A 19,582-nucleotide genomic window follows, 5' to 3' on the forward strand; every position below is an offset into this window, starting at 1 on the left:
GTAAAAAATCGCGCGATTTTTTCAATATTTTTGCCTGCGGCGCTTTTCGTTTTTCAGAAAGTATTTGAATATTTGTACAAAAATTTTTATTTTCTTAAATTGTGAAAATATTTTTGTAAAATATCGCGCGATTTTTTTAAAAATATTTTCGCCTTCGGCGCTTTTCAGAAAGTGTTTGAATATTTTTATAAAAACTTTTTATTTTCTTAAATTGTGAAAATATTTTTGTAAAAAATCGCGCGATTTTTTTAAAAAATATTTTCGCCTGCGGCGCTTTTCAGAAAGTGTTTGAATATTTTTACAAAAACTTTTTATTTTCTTAAATTATGAAAATATTTTTGTAAAAAATCGCGCAATTTTTTTCAAAAATATTTTCGCCTGCGGCAATTTTTGTTTTTCAGAATGTATTTGAATATTTTTTACAAAAACTTTTTATATTCCTAAACTCTGAAAATGTTTTTGTAAAAAATCGCGCGATTTTTTCAAAAATATTTTCGCCTGCGGCGCTTTTCGTTTTTCAGAAAGGGTTTGAATATTTTTACAAAAACATTTTATTTTCTTAAATTGTGAAAATATTTTTGTAAAAAATCGCGCCTGCTGCGCTTTTCGTTTTTCAGAATGTATTTGAATATTTTTTAAAAAACTTTTTATCTTCTTAAACTGTGAAAATATTTTTGTAAAAAATCGCGCGATTTTTTCAAAAATATTTTCGCCAGCGGCGCTTATCTTTTTTCAAAAAGTATCTGCGAATTTAAACAAAAACTTTTTATTTTCCTGTAGGCAGCATTTTTCGTTTAGGTTTGAAGGCAAATTTTGAATATAGTTCGATTTGAGGTGGCTACTACTTATTTTGTACTTCATTTTCTTAAAAATTTTAAATCAAATATATATTTTTTTATGAAATAAAAAAATGCATATGAACTTAAAGTTAACTTTTTTATACATTTGAAATAAAAATTCTATTTAATAAAATAATCACTTAAATTTTAAAAACGGACATAACTCCCATTGGGACTTATGTCCGCTAAGGGGGGTCGGACATAGCTCCCAAAAAATTTGGGAGTTATGTCCGCAAACCAAGGCGGACATAACTCCCAAAATCGTTTTGGGAGTTATGTCCGTTGGGAGTTAAGTCACGGCACCACAAAATATATGGTTGTGAGCAGGAAGAATATTCACAGCAATATTTCCCTTAAAATACAAAATTTCTCAATCGAAAGAGTCCAAAACATCAAATATCTCGGAATAACTTTAAATGACGAATGGGATTGCTCCAAGGAAATAAGAAGGCGTATTGAAATTGCTAGAGACTCGTTTTTCAAATACAAGAGAGTTCTGTCCAGCCATGATATAAATCTTGAAACTAAATGTAGATTTATAAATGCATATATATGGTCAACCTTACTATACGCTATGGAGGCATGGACAATAAAATCATTAGACGTGAAGAAATTAGAATCCTTCGAAATGTGGATCTACCGCCGAATTTTAAAAATACCATGGACTGCCTTAGTTTCAAACATTAAAGTGCTTCGAAAAATGAATCGAAATAGAGAGATAATGATAAACATCAAAAGACGAAAAACTGCCTACCTTGGACATATCATGAGGAATTCAAAATACAAGCTCTTGCAGGATATCATAAAATTAAGAATAGTTGTTGGATTGCGAATATTCAAGAATGGACTGGAATACGAGACGTGAGACACCTACTTAGTGCTGCCAGAAGCAGAGACATATTTGCCGATATTGTGAAAAATCTATGAATTTATTTGATTTTTTTTATTTAAAATCCATTGTTTCTTTGTAATTGTAATGGTCGCCAACATTCGTATGACGAATAGGCAAATAAAGAAGAAGAACCGTACTTGCAAAAATTTGCCGAGAGAAGTGTTGCCAAAGGCCTCACCTTAGCCATTTTGTCAGTAGTATCTAATTTATTGTTATCCGCCAAGTAAATGAAACGTTTTATTTCAACAAATCTATTTCGCGACATATTATGAGAAACGATTGGAGTGTGCGTGTCTTCGCAAAGCTGCCAATACATATTTCCTCTAGGCATAGAACGATATCCACTGTACAGCAAAATACCGACGAATATTTTCAAATCTTCTGCGTTAAAAGAAAATTTGTGTTCATTAGCTTGTAAAGCATAAATGCAAGTTTGCTCGACGATTGAATTGACAACTTTTTCGTCAAATAAAGCTTCACAAAGCGGCACCGGTGATTTCCCATCCAGTTCTTCAATCATCTTGACTTTATTCTCTACAAAAAAATTTGTTTGATTCATTGGAATATCGCAAGGTCTCATTGTCCACTTAGGAGCATTTTTGGTCGATTTTGAAGACATGGCTTTTTGTCGCAACTGTGCAAGTGGAATATCGTCTTCGCTATCATTTTCGAAAAACACTTCGAATTCACCGGGTACATCATTTGGCAAGCGATCATAAAGAATGTAATCTGGATTACTCTCCTCCTCATCTGTAACATATTGCGGATTTGGTGGAATAATCGCTATATCGAAATTACTGTGAAAATCATTTTCCACAAAATCAAGAGCGCCGTTCAAATTTGTAAAGGCTTCCATTTTAAGAAAATTCTAAAAAAATATACATATCAGCCCATTGTACTCGGTTGGGTACAGCGATTTTTCTACTCACATAACTTTCGTCCACAAAAACAAAAATGTATGTATCTTTATGTAAAATGATCAAACAAACGCTCCTCTTCACAAAAATAATAAAAACATTTGTTTCATCAAACACGTCTTTGCTCCACGCAAGAAAATTATTACTAAAAATTTGCAAATATGACAAAGTGGTACAAAAACAAAACAACATGTACAATAACGGTACATTTTTGTCTACTTTTATCTTCACTTCTCTATAAAATGCATTGCTTGGAATGCACAAGTAAACGCTACTTTGCCTAATTCTCTTTTCTATACAAATTGTGGGTGCCTAAATATTGCCTTTTTTCTGTACTCAAGCGAGTACAATGGGTGGTAATGGGTTAATGTGCTTACATGTGCACCACCAACTATTCGATGTTTTTTCTTTTTTTTAACCAAAAGTACCCGGCCATCGGCCGTATTCATAACTTAGTAAGGAGTAATATAAGTAGTTATTTTTGTTTACATTACTTTGTTATGGGTTATGGGTTGACTAACGGATCCGAATTTTTGCTAGGTTGGTGTAGCAAATACGTGAAATCGGGCGAAAAAATATATGCGAGCTATATCCAAATCTGAACCGATTTCGATGTAGTTTGGCACATTTATTTTTAGACTGAATTCAGTCACACATTCCAAATTACATCAAATTCGATCGTATATTGAGTGTTTGGTGCAGCAAATACCTCAAGTCGGACGAAAATATATGTGGGAGCTATATCCAAATCTGAACCGATTTTCTTTCTTTCCTATGGCTAAAAAAATTATATTACCCAATTTTCAGCTGAATCGGACAAAAAATGCGGCCTGTATGTTGTGATTATATGTATATCCCCAAAAGAAAGTAGGAGTCTATTTCGTTACATTTTGTATGTTACATACAAATGCACAAAGACATAATACCCCTTACCACAGTGTGGTGTAGGGTATAAAAATGGTGTAAATATTTACTTGTGATGATGCCCAAGCAAGAATTAGAGGTTGTTTACACTATCTATCAATGTCAAATGTGCAATATTCGAGATTTTACTTACGCCATTTACTTTTTGGGTCCACACCAGCAAAAATGCAGTAAAATTGCCTGCGTGGGTAGATATAGAATGTTGTTATTTCGGGCCATATAACATTGATAGCTAGTGTAAGCTATCTCATAGTAAGACAATCCCTCTGACACGTTTGCACACCAAGACTTATCCTTTCGCTTAGCCCCATTAAATCGTTGAAAAACAACCTTTAAGTCACTTACTCTAAATAAAATCCAATTGTTTTCATTTGACAAATGTTCAATTGATTTTCAATATTCATTAAATAAATAGCATACCTTCAATATAGTACTCGTATAGAACAATTTTTGTGACATTTTCTATTATTTGTCTGGCTCAGATAATCGATACTCTTCTCCACTGCAGCCCCCTTCAAATTGTATAGAAATGTTGGCCTTGGCCTTGTCGCTTCAACATTCATTCATTAAATATGCAAAGACCTATTTTATCACCTTAAATCACTATTGGCTCCGATGGCTGAGCTAAATCGTATTGTTTGTTATTCAGACGGCATTTTAATGAGACGAGGCTAGGCGATACGCTCAACGATATGACCAATTAAAATGGCAATAATTGTAATAACAAACAAACAACAACAACAGCAGCAGTAAAATCTCTACCATCAATATCTATAAAACGACAACAGCAATAGGTATTAGAAACACCTAAAAGTTTATTGATCCTTTAAAGACAAACTCAACAACAACAACAATAAGAAAAATAAACGGTTTTGTAAGCTTAACGTTTTAATGAGCTTTATAGCTGAAAAAATAGACCATCAAATATTTGCTGCAGTGTTGTGTCCCGTCTTTTATTCGTCCATTGTTTACATCACTGCTGTCCTCTTAATGAGGCAATGGCTTTATTGGCGTTTCTTTCCCTTTGCCACGGCTTCTATAAAATGTAATTAATATTAAGGGTCTGGGCTAAATAACGATTAATGTTAGCAATTGTTTCCAACTAAGCTTGTTTTATTAATTGAATTTTAAATTGCCATACCTCTCCCTCTCCGCCAATTGACTTTCTATACATTTTCCAATATTTTCCTGTTAATTTTTTATGTCTTCTTTAGTTTGAACTTTTTTGGGTTCTTTCGTTTGAATTCAAGGTGGTGGCATCATAAAAATTGATCACAATAAACCGATAAGTGAATAAAGATAATTTTCAATTAAGTTTTGTTTTCATAAAAGAGACAAAACAAAACAGATTTCATGGCTTCATTTTAAAGTGGGGACCATTTAATGGGCAATATGTCCAAAACTGTATCCTTTTAAATGACCCATAACAGCAAACGACAACATATTGCTCCTGTTTAGTGTCAAAAGCAGATTAAAGTTTGCAATGGGAGATGATTGTTGTTAGTAGTTTTATTAAAATAAGGCATTACTTTATTATTTTCAATCGCTTAAAATTCCATTAATTGTAAATAAAATATAGTATATAGAATATTAAAAATAATATATAAAATATAAAATAAAAATATAACAATATAAAATGTAGAATATAAAATATAAAATAAATATAAAGTATATGTTATAAATATAACATATAAAATAAATTAGTATCGAAAGAATCAAAGTCGGGCGTAGCCGACTATGTGGTACCCTACACCACTGTGAATATGTAAGAAATACATGGGGACTTTATTTAAATCTAGACAAATATCAATATAATTTGGCACATTTATTTCTAGAACAAATACAGTCACACACTCCAAATTTCATCAAAATTTGACTTATATAGCCTGTTGTGAGATATATCCAAATTTGAACCGATATCAATAAAATTTGGCGTTGTTATTTCTAGACTAAATTCCATCGCTCATTCTAAATTTCGTCAAAGTTGAACATACAGTATCGGCCAAAACTAAAGCACCCCCTCAGTACATTTTTTTGAAATGATAATTTTTGTATGAAAACTAAATTATACATTTATTTTTTATTTTTCTTTTTATTTATTTATATCTTTATAATTTAAAAATACAAAAATAAGGAGATCAGAATTTAATAAACAAAAGTTAAAATTCAAAAAATATTTTAGGTCGCAAATATAAGCGGACAAAACTAAAGCACCCCCCATTTGAGGTACAGCAAAAACTATTTAAATCAATATTTCGTTGCTTATCCTCTATTCTGGATGACACAATCACATCTTTTAGGCATAAAGGATACTAAATTATTAATTACTGCAGGCGAAATAATTGATTTTCGGAAAATTTAGCTTAAATCCTCAAAATACTGAAAATCGGAAGGTACCGTTATATGGAGGCTATACCCAAACGTGGACCCAGGTCCACGATTTTTGGTGGATATGTTTTGTGACCACTAAGAACCCTAAGTACCAAATTACAGCTAATTTAGTAGGAAAATGTGGCTTAAATATCCGAAATACCGAAGATCGGAAGGTACCGCTATAAGGGGGCTATACCAAAACATTAGCCGATATTGTTCATATTCATCCAAAAATGATGCTACAGCATTCTCTGGTCAAATACTAAATCCCTTAAGTTTAAAAATTAGCAAAAGAACGAATTGCAGAAGAACGATAGACGCCGGCTTATTCAGTCGACGACCAGCAAAAAAAAAACCTTCCATATCGACTAAAAATGAAGTAGCCAGACTGGCATTCGTCAAGGCCCATTTGAACTGTTTTCCGATGAATCTATGTTTAATTTAATGTATTCAGATGGTAAAAGGCTTGGACCAAATGGGCAACCGTTAAATCCTAAATATTGCAAAGAAGCTCTAAAACATGGAGGCGGAAGGTTTTTTGCTGGTCGTCGACTGAATAAGCCGGCGTCTACCGTTCATTTGCAATTCGTTCTTTTGCTAATTTTTAAACTTAAGGAATTTAGTATTTGACCAGAGAATGCTGTAGCATCATTTTTGGATGAATATGAACAAGATCGGCAAATGTTTTGGTATAGCCCCCTTATAGCGGTACCTTCCGATCTTCGGTATTTCGGATATTTAAGCCATATTTTCCTACTAAATTAGCTGTAATTTGGTACTTAGGGTTCTTAGTGGTCACAAAACATATCCACCAAAAATCGTGGACCTGGGTCCACGTTTGGGTATAGCCTCCATATAACGGTACCTTCCGATTTTCAGTATTTTAAGGATTTAATCTAAATTTTCCGAAAATCAATTATATCGCCTGCAGTAATTAATAATTTCGTATCTTCTATACCAAAAAGATGTAATTGTGTCAATCAGAATAGAGGATGCGCAACGAAATATTGATTTCAATAGTTTTTGCTGTACCTCAAATTGGGGGGTGCTTTAGTTTTGTCCGCTTATATTTGCGACCTAAAATATTTTTTGAATTTTTACTTTTGTTTATTACATTCTGGTCTCCTTATTTTTGTATTTTTAAATTATAAAGATATAAATAAATAAAAAGAAAAATAAAAAATAAATTTATAATTTAGTTTTCATACAAAAATTATCATTTCAAAAAAATTTACTGAGGGGGTGCTTTAGTTTTGGCCGATACTGTATATAAAGTTTTTGGTGCATCAAATACCTCAAATCGGCCGAAAATATATATGGGAGTTATATCGAAATCTGAACCGATTTAGATATAATTTGGCACATTTATCTATAGACCTAATTCCGCCATATATTCCAAATTTCATTAAAATTGGACAGATATACACAGAAAAAAAATTTAGCCATTTGATAAAAAATTCAAAGATTCAATCAAAAATTTATCGATTTTCCGGCGATAAATAAATAGTCATATTGACAAAATTCGATAAAATTATTTGATCACAAAATAAAAATACAACTGATAAAATATTTCACATATTGACAAAAATATTTATCAAAATATTCCACATATTCCATTTTATCAGTTCAATATAAAAAATCGATAAATATTTTAGTCAATAAGTGAAATATTTGAATTAATTTTCTTTCGAGTTGAGCTATTTTCACCTAAGTGGTACATTGAAAAATTAGGAATCCACCGAAGACCCACACATTCAACCACAATGATACGTTTCACGGTTGGTTAGACCGATCATCAGGAATATTGAATGGTGTTTTTAGTGGGTGGACGAAGGCTAAGCTTGATAACTAGCATTTATATCACAAGTCATTCGAAATGTGTATATTCGAATTATTTATTTTATTTTAATGTTAGTCATTTAATTACAAACCTTTCTTATAGTCCGACTTGGCTGGTAACCCTATTTTTCAATATGCCGATCATCAGGCATATTGAATGGTGTTGCCTGGATTCCTAATATTTAAATGTACTCCTTAGGTCAAAATAGCTCAACTCGGAAGAGAATTAATTCAAATAACACTCTAAAAAATGACCTTCGCCTAAAGAAGGCAAAAAAATGTCAAATAATTTATGAGTTGTTTTTTTACTTTGTGATCAAATAATTTTATCGAATTTCGTCAAAATGATAATTTTTTTTATCGCCGGATTTTTTTCTGTGTAGCGTGTTTCATGCATCAAATAACTCAAATCGGCCGAAAATATATGTGGGAGCTATATCCACATCTGAACCGATTTTCACCAAAAGCAATAGCTTTCTTCCGAAGACTAAAAAACAATTATCTTCCCAATTTGCAGCCAAATCAGACAATAAATGTGATCTGTACGTTGGGAACGGACGGACGGACAGACAAGTTTTAAAACTGATTACGACTAGCCAGCAACGCGAACCGGCTAGTATAAAATATAAAGTATAAAATATTAAATAAATAATTAAAAAAGTATCAGTCGGCTTTGCCGACAGACATATGTATGGGAAATGTTGCCAATTATTTCATATTCCATTTCCAGAAAATTTAATTTTTTCTTTTCGCGCTACATTAACGATTTTTGGTACATAGGTTAAGAAAAAATTCCCCAGTACAAATCCGCTCGCGAGCAAATTTTTGGTTGTTGTGGACAAATGTTATCGCGGTTTCACTTCTGCTTTTAAGAAAAAATTATTATAAAAACGCTAATTATTTTATTGAGCACAATTGTCACTAAAAAGTTATCACGAAGTGACGTCATAAGGTAGATTGCATAATATTTTTAAATGTTAAATGGAATTTACAAAAAATTTACCAAATTTGTAATGTTATCCGATTTTTTGAAAATAACAGTAAAGACTCCATGGGGAATCAAATAAGACCAAACTTATAAACATCGGGATAGTAGTTAGGATATTATAGCCAAAATAAGCACATATTTGTGTTACAAAAAACAAATTTTGGTTTGGAATAATAGTTTCCACATGCATTCTAGAGTTGAAAATATTCGAAAAATTCTATAAGAATACTTCCTTTATTTTTCTTGAAACTTCCAAGAAAATTGGCGGATTTTGCTTTATCTGCATTCATATAGAAGGAAAGTTATCGGGTTGTTGAAATAACTCATTAGACTTCTTAAGTGGAAAAAGAGTTCAAATTCAAACACTTAGGTCTAAAGAGCTTAAATAACACAACAATACGATCATTTTGGACCAAGAAAATCTAAATCAACAAACTGTCGGAAAGCCAGCCGAAAATTTAAACTCTATTTATCAAAAACATCATCACATAATCAAACATACCAATAAAGCACATAATGAAGAACTATTTTCAACACACAACTTTGAAATATGGTGAGACAACTTGCAGAACGTTGAAAGAATATTGCAACGAAATGAGAAGACTAACACAACAGACTGAACGATTAAAATTTCTATTAGTATGCAGAGACTACGGCATTACTCCACAACATACCAAAAATATTTCATCCAAGGTAACACAGCTTTTCAAATGTAATCAAATAAAAGACAAAGTAGGCAAGATAGAAGAACAATTTCACAAAAAGATTTTAAATCTGGAGATATCACAGGCCAATGCAGACATCAAATCAACAAAAAACAAAATGTCAAATTTGGACACTAGCATTAAAACGCTAATGTCCACTGCTGACTACCAATCATTCAAAAAGAAACAGAAAACTAGATCAATAGAAATATCAAAAAAGATCAATGAAACACAACAAGATAAACTAAGAAAATTAAAAAAGAAACAATTTGACAAATATGGAATCATACTAAATAATGATTGGTTCGAAAACAAAACTGACGTTGATTTTCCAATGGAGTCCAAATGGATACTATCACTGGGAAAGAAGTTTGCTATCCCAATTGACAACAAAAACTTTTCGCCATTACATATATTAGCCGACATTGAAGAATGCATACAAATTTCAGAAGAAAATGACAAGGAGATATGTAGAACAAAGATTGGAAATAGGGTTACCAACTTCAAAAGAAATGTAAAAAATAACTCCAAAGAAAAATTCATTTTGACGATATATAAAAAAACTTTACATTTTTTAAATAAACACGACAACATTATCATTATTCAAGCAGATAAAGGAAATAAAACGGTTGCCATGTACAGGGAAGAATACGATGAAAAAATGCACAATCTTTTAGATGATAAAAATACGTACAGGAAATTAAGAGAGGACCAAACAACGAAACTACAAAAAACAAACAACACCATAATCTCAGAATTGTATAAAAGCAGCATCATTGATCAATGGGAAAAGAAAGAAATGCATTGTTCCGCAGCGACAGCACCACGACTTTATGGTCTACCGAAAATACATAAGCCGAACACTCCCCTAAGACCCATAGTATCATCGACAAATGTACCATGCTATAGTCTATCAAAATATATTGGACGAATTCTTAAAAATATTATCTCCAAAGAATATAACATAAAAAATTCAATTGAACTAAAAGAAAAATTGGCTAATATTAGGCTTGAAAAAGACGAGGTACTAGTTTCTTTTAATGTCATATCTCTTTTTACAAACATACCGATCAATCTAGCCATCAGAATAATTATGAATAAATGGGACAAGGTCAAAAATCACACAAACATCCAAAAAAGTAAATTTTTACAAATACTTAATTTCTGTCTCAAAGACAACAATTATTTCAACTACAACAATGATATTTACAATCAAATCTTTGGCATGCCTGTGGGAAACCCATTATCACCCACTATAGCAGATATAGTTCTGGACGATCTTCTTGACAATGCTATCAGCGAGCTGACGAAAAAGAACATCACGATGAAATACATAACAAACAAGTAAAAAAGTATCAGTCGGCTTTGCCGACAGAGATATACCCTCAGCCTGTGTATATTGAAACAATTTTTTCCAAAAAACGCATGTATTTAGGGAGATTTGACAAAAATGTTGATTAGGATTTAATATCAAAAGTTTTGCGGAGGAGATACTAAAAAGAATGGATCTCCAGCCACTACATATGGTACCATAGGGGTTTTTTTTAGAACTTCAGGGATGTTTGCTCAAGAAGTATGAACTTGCCCCTGAAACAACTTTTACCATCGAAATTGAGGTAGCAATGCAAGTTGCTTCAACAAAAATCAAAGTGATTCGAAAGTGAACATGTATCCGAAATTTTGAGTGGGAGGTACCGGATGGAGTGGACAAATATAGTCCATATTTGAACCTGATCTATATCTGGTAGATATATTAGGATGTGTAAAGTATGGACCAATTCGGCCACTCTCTTCAAGAGTTATCGTACGCACAATTTTTCCGAACATTTTTGAACTTTTGTGGGGGAGGTACCTGAAGGAGTGGACCGATATGGCTTATTTTCGAACTTAAACTATGTTTGGACAAAATATTACTAAGGCCAAACTTTGGACCGAATCGGCAGACCTGTTCGAGAGTTTTTTTACCCTCCAACCTCCTCACACGGTGTCATAGGGTTTTTTTGCAACTTTCAGGCTATTTTCTCAGGAAGTATGGACTTGCCCCTGATGAAACTTATACCGTCGTATGGAGGGCAGTGAATACAAGTTGCTAAAGCAAAAATCAAAGCGATTCGAGAGATGTTCCTAAACTGAACTTTTCCAAAATTTTGTGTGGGAGGTACCCGACGGAGTGGACCGATTGAGTCCATATTAAAACCTGATCTAAGTCTGGTACACGCTCCACGATGGGCAAAGTATGGACCAAATCGGTTACACCCTTCAAGAGTTATCGTGCGTACAAATTTTCCGAACATTTTCGAACTTTTGTGGGGGAGGTACCGGAAGGAGTGGACCGATATAGTTCATCTTCGAACTTAAACTAAGTTTGGACAAAATATTACGAAAGCCAAAATTTGAACCGAATCGGTTCATCCCTTCGAGAGTTATCGTGCGCTCCAGCCAGCCAGACAGACAGACAGACAGACGGACGGACATTGCTCAATCGACTCCAAATTGTCTGAAACACATTTCGTCCAAACATACTTGGGGTCTAAAACCATTATTTCGATGAGGCACATTTTGCCCGTATGAAAGTGTATATACCCTTCATAGCCTAAAGGCTGAGGGTATAAATATGTAGATGACACTCTATCCATAGTCAAAAAAGACAATGTAAATGAAATTCTAAACGAGTTCAATAAATACAACCAAAAAATTCAGTTCACACTTGAAATGGAAACAGATGGCAATATAGCATATCTTGACACCAAACTAAGACGACATGACAACAGCATTAAATTTGACTGGTATCAAAAAACTATGGCATCCGGCAGAATCATGAATTACCACAGCACACAACCAAAATCACAAATTATAAACACTGCTAAAAGTTTTGTCACAAGAGTACTTCGCATCAGTGACGAAGAATTTCATCAAACCAACATAAAAACAATAACCCGAATATTAAATAACAATAGCTTTCCCACAAAAGTAATTACCAACATTATTAACGAAACAAGTAGAAAATTTAAATGTAAACATGGTAACCCTAAAACTAATGAAGAGAAAAAACGATATTGCAGCCTAAAATACATACCTGGTTTAACAGATAACAAGAACATAAGAACGACAATAAACAACACAAACAACATATGTTTTGCCTACAAAGCCAATCAAACAACAAGTAAACTTTTCTCTTACGTCAAAACACCAATAGAAAAACAACAACAAAGCAACATTGTTTATGAAGTAGAGTGCAATGGGAATGAAGAAGAAAGCTGTGATCTTGTGTACATAGGCACAACAAAGCGGACTTTACAAACGAGAATGGGGGAACATAAAACTGATATAGAAAAAGGAACACAGAAAACAGCACTGGCTCAACACATATTGAAAACTGGACACAAGGCGAACTTTGAAAATGTCAAAATATTAGATAAGGAAAACAAAGAAAGGAAAAGATACACAATAGAAAGCTTGAGAATTCAACAAAAAATAGAGAGGACAATGAACGTTAAAGAAGATACAAATAACATTAGCATTAGTTACCGCGTTGCAATATAGTATAATCGATCTGTGATTCTAATTTTAAGTTGTGTTTGTTATTAAATGTGCTTCTTGACAAAAACCTTCATGTAAAATATACTTTATTCATTGTAAGTAAATCATAATTTCATGAAGATTAGATTTTAATTTGATGTTTTTAATAAAATAGACGTATCCCCTGAAGATGTCAACAAATATTGACGAAACGTCGGGACAAATGAAATAAAAAGGAATTTTTATTTACAAACACTTAGGTCTAAAGAGCTTAAATAACACAACAATACGATCATTTTGGACCAAGAAAATCTAAATCAAAACCGCTTTAACTTATATGCATTATTAAAATATGTGTAAATCGCGTAATTATCAGCAAGACCATATCTTTTAATTTGTATATATTTTTCAAAATATAACTTGGACGCTTAGATGTAGCATCGGCTGCATCTAAGCATTAAAAAGCCTATAAAACATCTCTAATTTGCGGAAAGTACAATGAATTTTGTTCCGCATCCGGTTTCAGTGTCACCACGAAAGTCTACATCGATATTTATCTATTTCAAGGCGATCAATCAGGAACCGTGGATGTAGCATCACACACTATCTTTTGGGATAAAATTAATGTAGCTCCCTTATCAGTGAAGTTTTTAAATCTCTGTTTCCACAAAAACGAAGATGCTGCACTAGTTTTTCAGTGGAAACGGCCCGCAGAATTTTAGTGGATGTACGAGTAAATCGAATGAAAATTGTAAAAATTAGGTCCGAAAAATATGATTTTTAGAAAAATGTTCGCATAAAATTTTCGTATTTGGATGCAGATTTCTGTGAAGCTGTGTAGGCTACATTCACGACACATATATCAAATAACTCAGAATCGCGAGTTCTACAATCCTATATGTGATTTTTTTACAAACCTGTTTGCGGAACGAAATTAGAAGAAAATTTCAAAAAACACTTGAAATCTGGCTTCCAAATGTCAGCATCATTTAACGGTAGACGCAGATCAAATTTTGAAAAGTTATACACTAGTGAGATGATCCTTATTTAGTTGCCTTCTACTTTTACTTTGATGGGAAAATTGCGGAAAGTGTGGTTTAATCATAAATCGATAGAAAATAAAAAAAGACACGTTGGCTTCAACCCATTTTTACCCATTATTTAACATAAATGTAGCCACAGCTTCCACGCAAATTAACTTTTAAGGTCAATATTTTTTGCCAAGTCTAAAAACATTTCATTTTATCCGAAAGCATTTAATTTGTATAATATTCACCCACATTTCGCGAGTTATTAAAGGCTAAACCTAGGCTTCAACGATGTTAAATTTTTAAAAATATTGCCCATATACCCTCAGTCTGTGTGGATTAAAATACTTTTTTCCCAAAAAAAAACTTATGTATTTAGGGGGGTTTTCAAAATTATGGACTCAAAAATTTGAGAGGATAACGATGGATAGCTTAGCTAGCTTACGAAAAACATAATATCGCTGTAATCAGGGCCACTAGGAAACCCTTCGGTAAAAATGTCCAAAGGATCCTCGAACAGACCCTTACCCATACAAAAATGTTTGTTTGGGTGGTACCATAAGGATTGGACAGATTGGGCCCAAATTTGAACATAAACTAAGTTTCGACAATATTTAGTCATCCAAAGTTTGGACCAAATTAGTCCGGTCAAAATAGACATTGAAATAACAAAAATTCCCACAAAGCTGAATTTTGGTGGAGAGCTAGGATTTGCCATTAGAAGCAACGTCCTAAAAGTCCCCATCGATCCCATGTGTGCAAAAAAAAAAATCAAAGGTAAAAATTTAAGGGTTTTTAGGTTTTCGGATTTATTTTTTGAAAACGGTTGATCTAATCAAAAAGTGACTAAAGTAAATATTGTAGAGAGAAAAATTATCTACAAGTTTAACCTTTATAATTTTTTCCCTAGAAGGAACCATTCTTGAGGTATAGCTGTTCTAAAAAACACATGATTTTTAAGCACTTATAAGGGAAATATGCACATATTCAGACGAACCGGCTAAAATAAGCGAAGGAATCGGGTCTGTCCCTCAAAAAATATATATTTTCTTGAAGAGCGAAATTATAGCTATCTTCTAAAAAATTCCAACAAAATCGGAGTGTGTTTAGTAGAGTTATTCAGTGTTAGAGTCAAATAGCCCATTTAACCCACATGTATAATCGAAAGCCCAACGGGAACGACCCCAACGAAAACTCTCAGATTTTTTTCAAGTTTTGTCCCAAGGTAGGGTTTGTTTCGCTGATTACGGAAATGTATAATTTTCAACCGCTTCGCCGGTTATTAGACCCGAAAGGCCAAATTTAAAAACCGGGTTAGACCCGGTTCTACTGAGTCGATTACTGCAAAGTAGATATCGTTTGAAAGCTTACGAAAGTATCTAACACATAGAGTCGTTACTTTAACCGGTTCGCCTCATAATGTACTTACGCGGCTAATTTTTTATTTGACCTTTAGATCGAGATATCTCGAAAATGGTAAGTCTTTTTTAAGAATCATAAATACCACTCTTGTAGACAATTATTGAATCTACAACTTTTACTTTAGCGGGCTTTTGCTAAGTATTACCGTTTTTGAGAAAAATTAAACAAATCTGAATAATGCCTCCAAAAATGACCTTCGACCCCGAATAACTTGTTTTGCGCACATGGGATCGATGGGGACTTTTAGGACGTTGCTTCTAATGCCCAACCCTAGCTCTCCACCAAATTCAGCTTTGTGGGAATTTTTGCTATTTCCCCCTTATACGCATGTCTATTTTGACCGGACTAAAATCGGTTGCTACGTCTATGAGAAATCGCGCCTACCATTTTAGAGAATATTTTCGAACATTTGTGTGGGAGGTACCGAAATGAGTGAACCTATAAGCAGCACCTTCGAATTTCATCTAATATTCAAAGAAATATTACAATACCCATTCGGTTCGAGCTCTCCAGCCACTACATATGGTGCCATAGGGGTTTGTATCAAGTTTCGGGCTGTTTTCTCAAAAAGTATGGACTTGCACCTGAAAAAACTTTTACTGTCGTAATTGAGGCAGCGAATACAAATTGCTTCAACAAAAATCTAAGTGATTCGAGAGCAGGTCTTAAAGTTAATTTATCCAAAATTTTGTGTGGGAGGTACCCAAAGGAGTGGATAAATATTGTCCATATGAAAACCTGACCTATATCTGGTAAATATATTAGGATATGTACAGTATGAACCAAATCGGTCACTCACATCAAAAGTTATCGTGCGCACAATTTTTCCGAACATTTTTGAGCTTTTGTGTGTGAGGCACTTGAAGGAGTGGACGGATATGGCTTATCTTCGAACTTAAACTAAGTTTGAACAAAATATTACGAAAGCAACATTTTGGACCGAATCGGCAGATCCGTTCGCGAGTTTCTTGCGCTCCAACCACTACTCACGGTGAAATAGGGGTTTTTTATACAATTCAGACTATTTCCTCAGGATGTATCGACTTGCCCCTGATGAAACTTATTGCGTCGTATGGGGGGTAGTAAACACAAGTTGCTACAACAAAAATCAAAGCGTTTCGACAACAGGTCCTAAACTGAACTTTTCCGAAATTTTGTGAGGGCGGTACCCGAAGGAGTGGACCGATTGAGTCCACATTGGAACCTCATCTAAGTCTGGTAGAAATTTTAAGAAAGTATGGAAAGTATGGACCAAATCGGTTCGGAATTTCGGGGTTTTTTGAATTGTTTTAATAATTAGGATGCGCAACAAGATAATATTCAAAACTCATAACAGGATTATAAAACTCGTGTTTTTACGTCGTTTAATGCACACCTTATGAGAGTGCTCCTTACAGCATCCTAGTAATTGGAGCCTAAAGGGCAATATTTGATGCGTGAATTTTTTTAAAAAACCTATTTTTTGCGTTTACATGTGCCATTCAGTTTCCTTTGTACCCCGCGTGAATCTAGTTTTTTACGCGAAGGATCTAATGAGCCCATCCGCGATCAAATCCATCCACTAAAACCGCGGATATAGATACCCTGAAAATAGGAAAATCAGCAAAACTTTATTTTGACAAATCCGCGTACTAAACCGCGATTTTCTTTAAATTTTTTTTACGTAAATGGAATCCTTTATACGTGACTAGCAAAATGCCCGCTACTTCGTATGCGGAAAAGGAATAATATACAAATAAACAGTATTTAATATGGTGAACACTGAAAATGTTGATGTACTGCCATCTATTTGAATTTATATTTAATATCATTTAAGTCTGTTCGTACACGTTTTGTTCGAATTTCAAAAAAGACCCCTACACTTCAACAGCGGGCTACATTTTAAATTCCAGTCCATGCTATATTTGAAAATTTAGTTCACATTTTTAATCCACATTTTCCAACTAAATTTTGTGATATCAAAATGTGGAAAACGTTTATTCAAAACTTGTTATTTTATTTGAGGCCTTTTTATTCTCAGAATGTAAAAACCTTATTGTAAAAAGATCTACCTTTTCAAATTAACTTACTGCTTTTTGATTTCAGTACATTATTTAGAAACCGAATTCGTGTTAACATAAAAACAATAGTACACTATTCACTACAATTTTTAAAATCCAGGACCTTAGCTCAAATTGTACAGTTTTAGCTCTACTTGTTACATGTAGAAACCTTTAATATATTTAAAGGCGGATTTTAATAAACATTCTGATCCAATCTACACAGCGATCCTCATAACAAATTTCATTTATCGATTCACTCAATACCAGTGCTTCAATATTAAGTATTATTACTAGTACACTTATTGTACGACCACCTCTAACAATGAACCTGAAAAATAAATAATAAATCGGAATTCCAGTTCTATTCCTAAGCCCAATACCAAATTTATTGCAATTTTGTACTTTTCACACACCTTTCATGCAACACCAAACTGGTACCAAATTTAGTACTTGTAATATGTATAAATTTCAAGAATTATTTCCTTATATCCAAAACTATATCCCAATCGATTTAGTATTTTTACTATACATAAGTACGAAATTCCAAAACATCCTCTCTATCTTCACTCTAAACGCCAACTGCTATACTAATACCGAATTTCACAATTTCATCTGTACCCCTTTACATAATAACAATTGGAACCAAATTCTGTGCCATATAGTAATTTTAGTACACTTATTGTACGTATATCCACAACAACATCCATATCTCAACCCTACACACCAATACCAAATTTCCGAATTCCGCCTCTATTTCTAATACCATCAATACTTTTCGAATTCCTCTCCTATTTCTAATACTATCAATACCTGAAACCTACACTCCAACATTAATCTTAATTTAGATAGATAGTTATCTGCAACAGTAATTCCGAATTTCAGGATTCCACCTCTACCCGTTCACCCAAATCTAAATTGTACCAAATTTAGAGCCATTTAGTACTTTTAGTAACCATAAGTACGAACTTTCAAAACTATCTCAGTTCTACACTCCAACAGTAATCTAAGTTCCAAATTTCCAGCTCTCTCCTTTCACCAAAATCCAAATTATACCATATTAAGTACCATTTAGTACTTTTGTACTTTTCGCAGAATAGGAACGAATTTCGAAAACCATGCCAAACCTACACTCACAGTAATCTTAATTTCAAATATCAGGATTCCAGCTTTATCCGTTCATCTAGCTTCAGCCGTTTCGTCTGGGCGATGATCTGTCTGTCACTCACGCACTCATCACTAAGCTCTTTTATATATATTGATTATTTACTATTTATTATAATTTCCGGATTCCAGCGCTATCTCTCCATACAAATGCAATTTATACCAAATTTAGTATTTTCCGTACTTATAAGTACGAATTTCGGAATTACCTCAATCCTACACTTCAAAAGTAGTTTTAATTCCAAATTTCAGTATTCCATCTCTATGCGTTCACTCACATCCAAATTGTGCCAAATTTAGTACTTTCCGTTCCCATAAGTATGAATTTCCAAAACTACCTCAATCCTACACTCCATCAGTAACCTTAATTCTAAATTTTAGGATTTCAACTCTATCTGTTGAATTAAATTTAAATTGTACCAAATTTCGTACCATTTAGTACTTTCCGTAACCATAAGTATAAATTTCCAAGACTAACTCAATCCTACACTCCAAAAGTAATTTAATTCCAAATTTCTGGATTCCAGCTCTATCCGTTCACCCAAATATAAATTGTACTAAATTTAGTACATTTAGTACTTTCTGTTCCCATAAGTATAAATTTCCAAAACTACCTCAATCCTACACTCCATAAGTAATCTTATTTCCAAATTTCAGGATACCAACTCTATCCGTTCACCCAAATATAAATTCCAAACTTCAGGTTTTCAGCTCTATTCGTTCACCCAAATCCAAATTGTACCAAATTTAGTACCATTTAGTACTACTCGTACACATAAGTACGAACTTCCAAAATAATTTCCTTATATCAACACCACTACCCAACCTTGATTTCCATACCAAATATGAACATTGTAGCTATATCCGCTCAAAATATACAATTGGTGCCAAATTTAGTAACTTTTCGTACACTTACAAGTCGAATTTCCAAAAA

Source organism: Musca autumnalis, unplaced genomic scaffold (assembly GCF_047663935.1).
Source record: "Musca autumnalis isolate F117 unplaced genomic scaffold, ASM4766393v1 scaffold_5, whole genome shotgun sequence".
In the NCBI taxonomy this organism is placed as follows: domain Eukaryota; kingdom Metazoa; phylum Arthropoda; class Insecta; order Diptera; family Muscidae; genus Musca; species Musca autumnalis.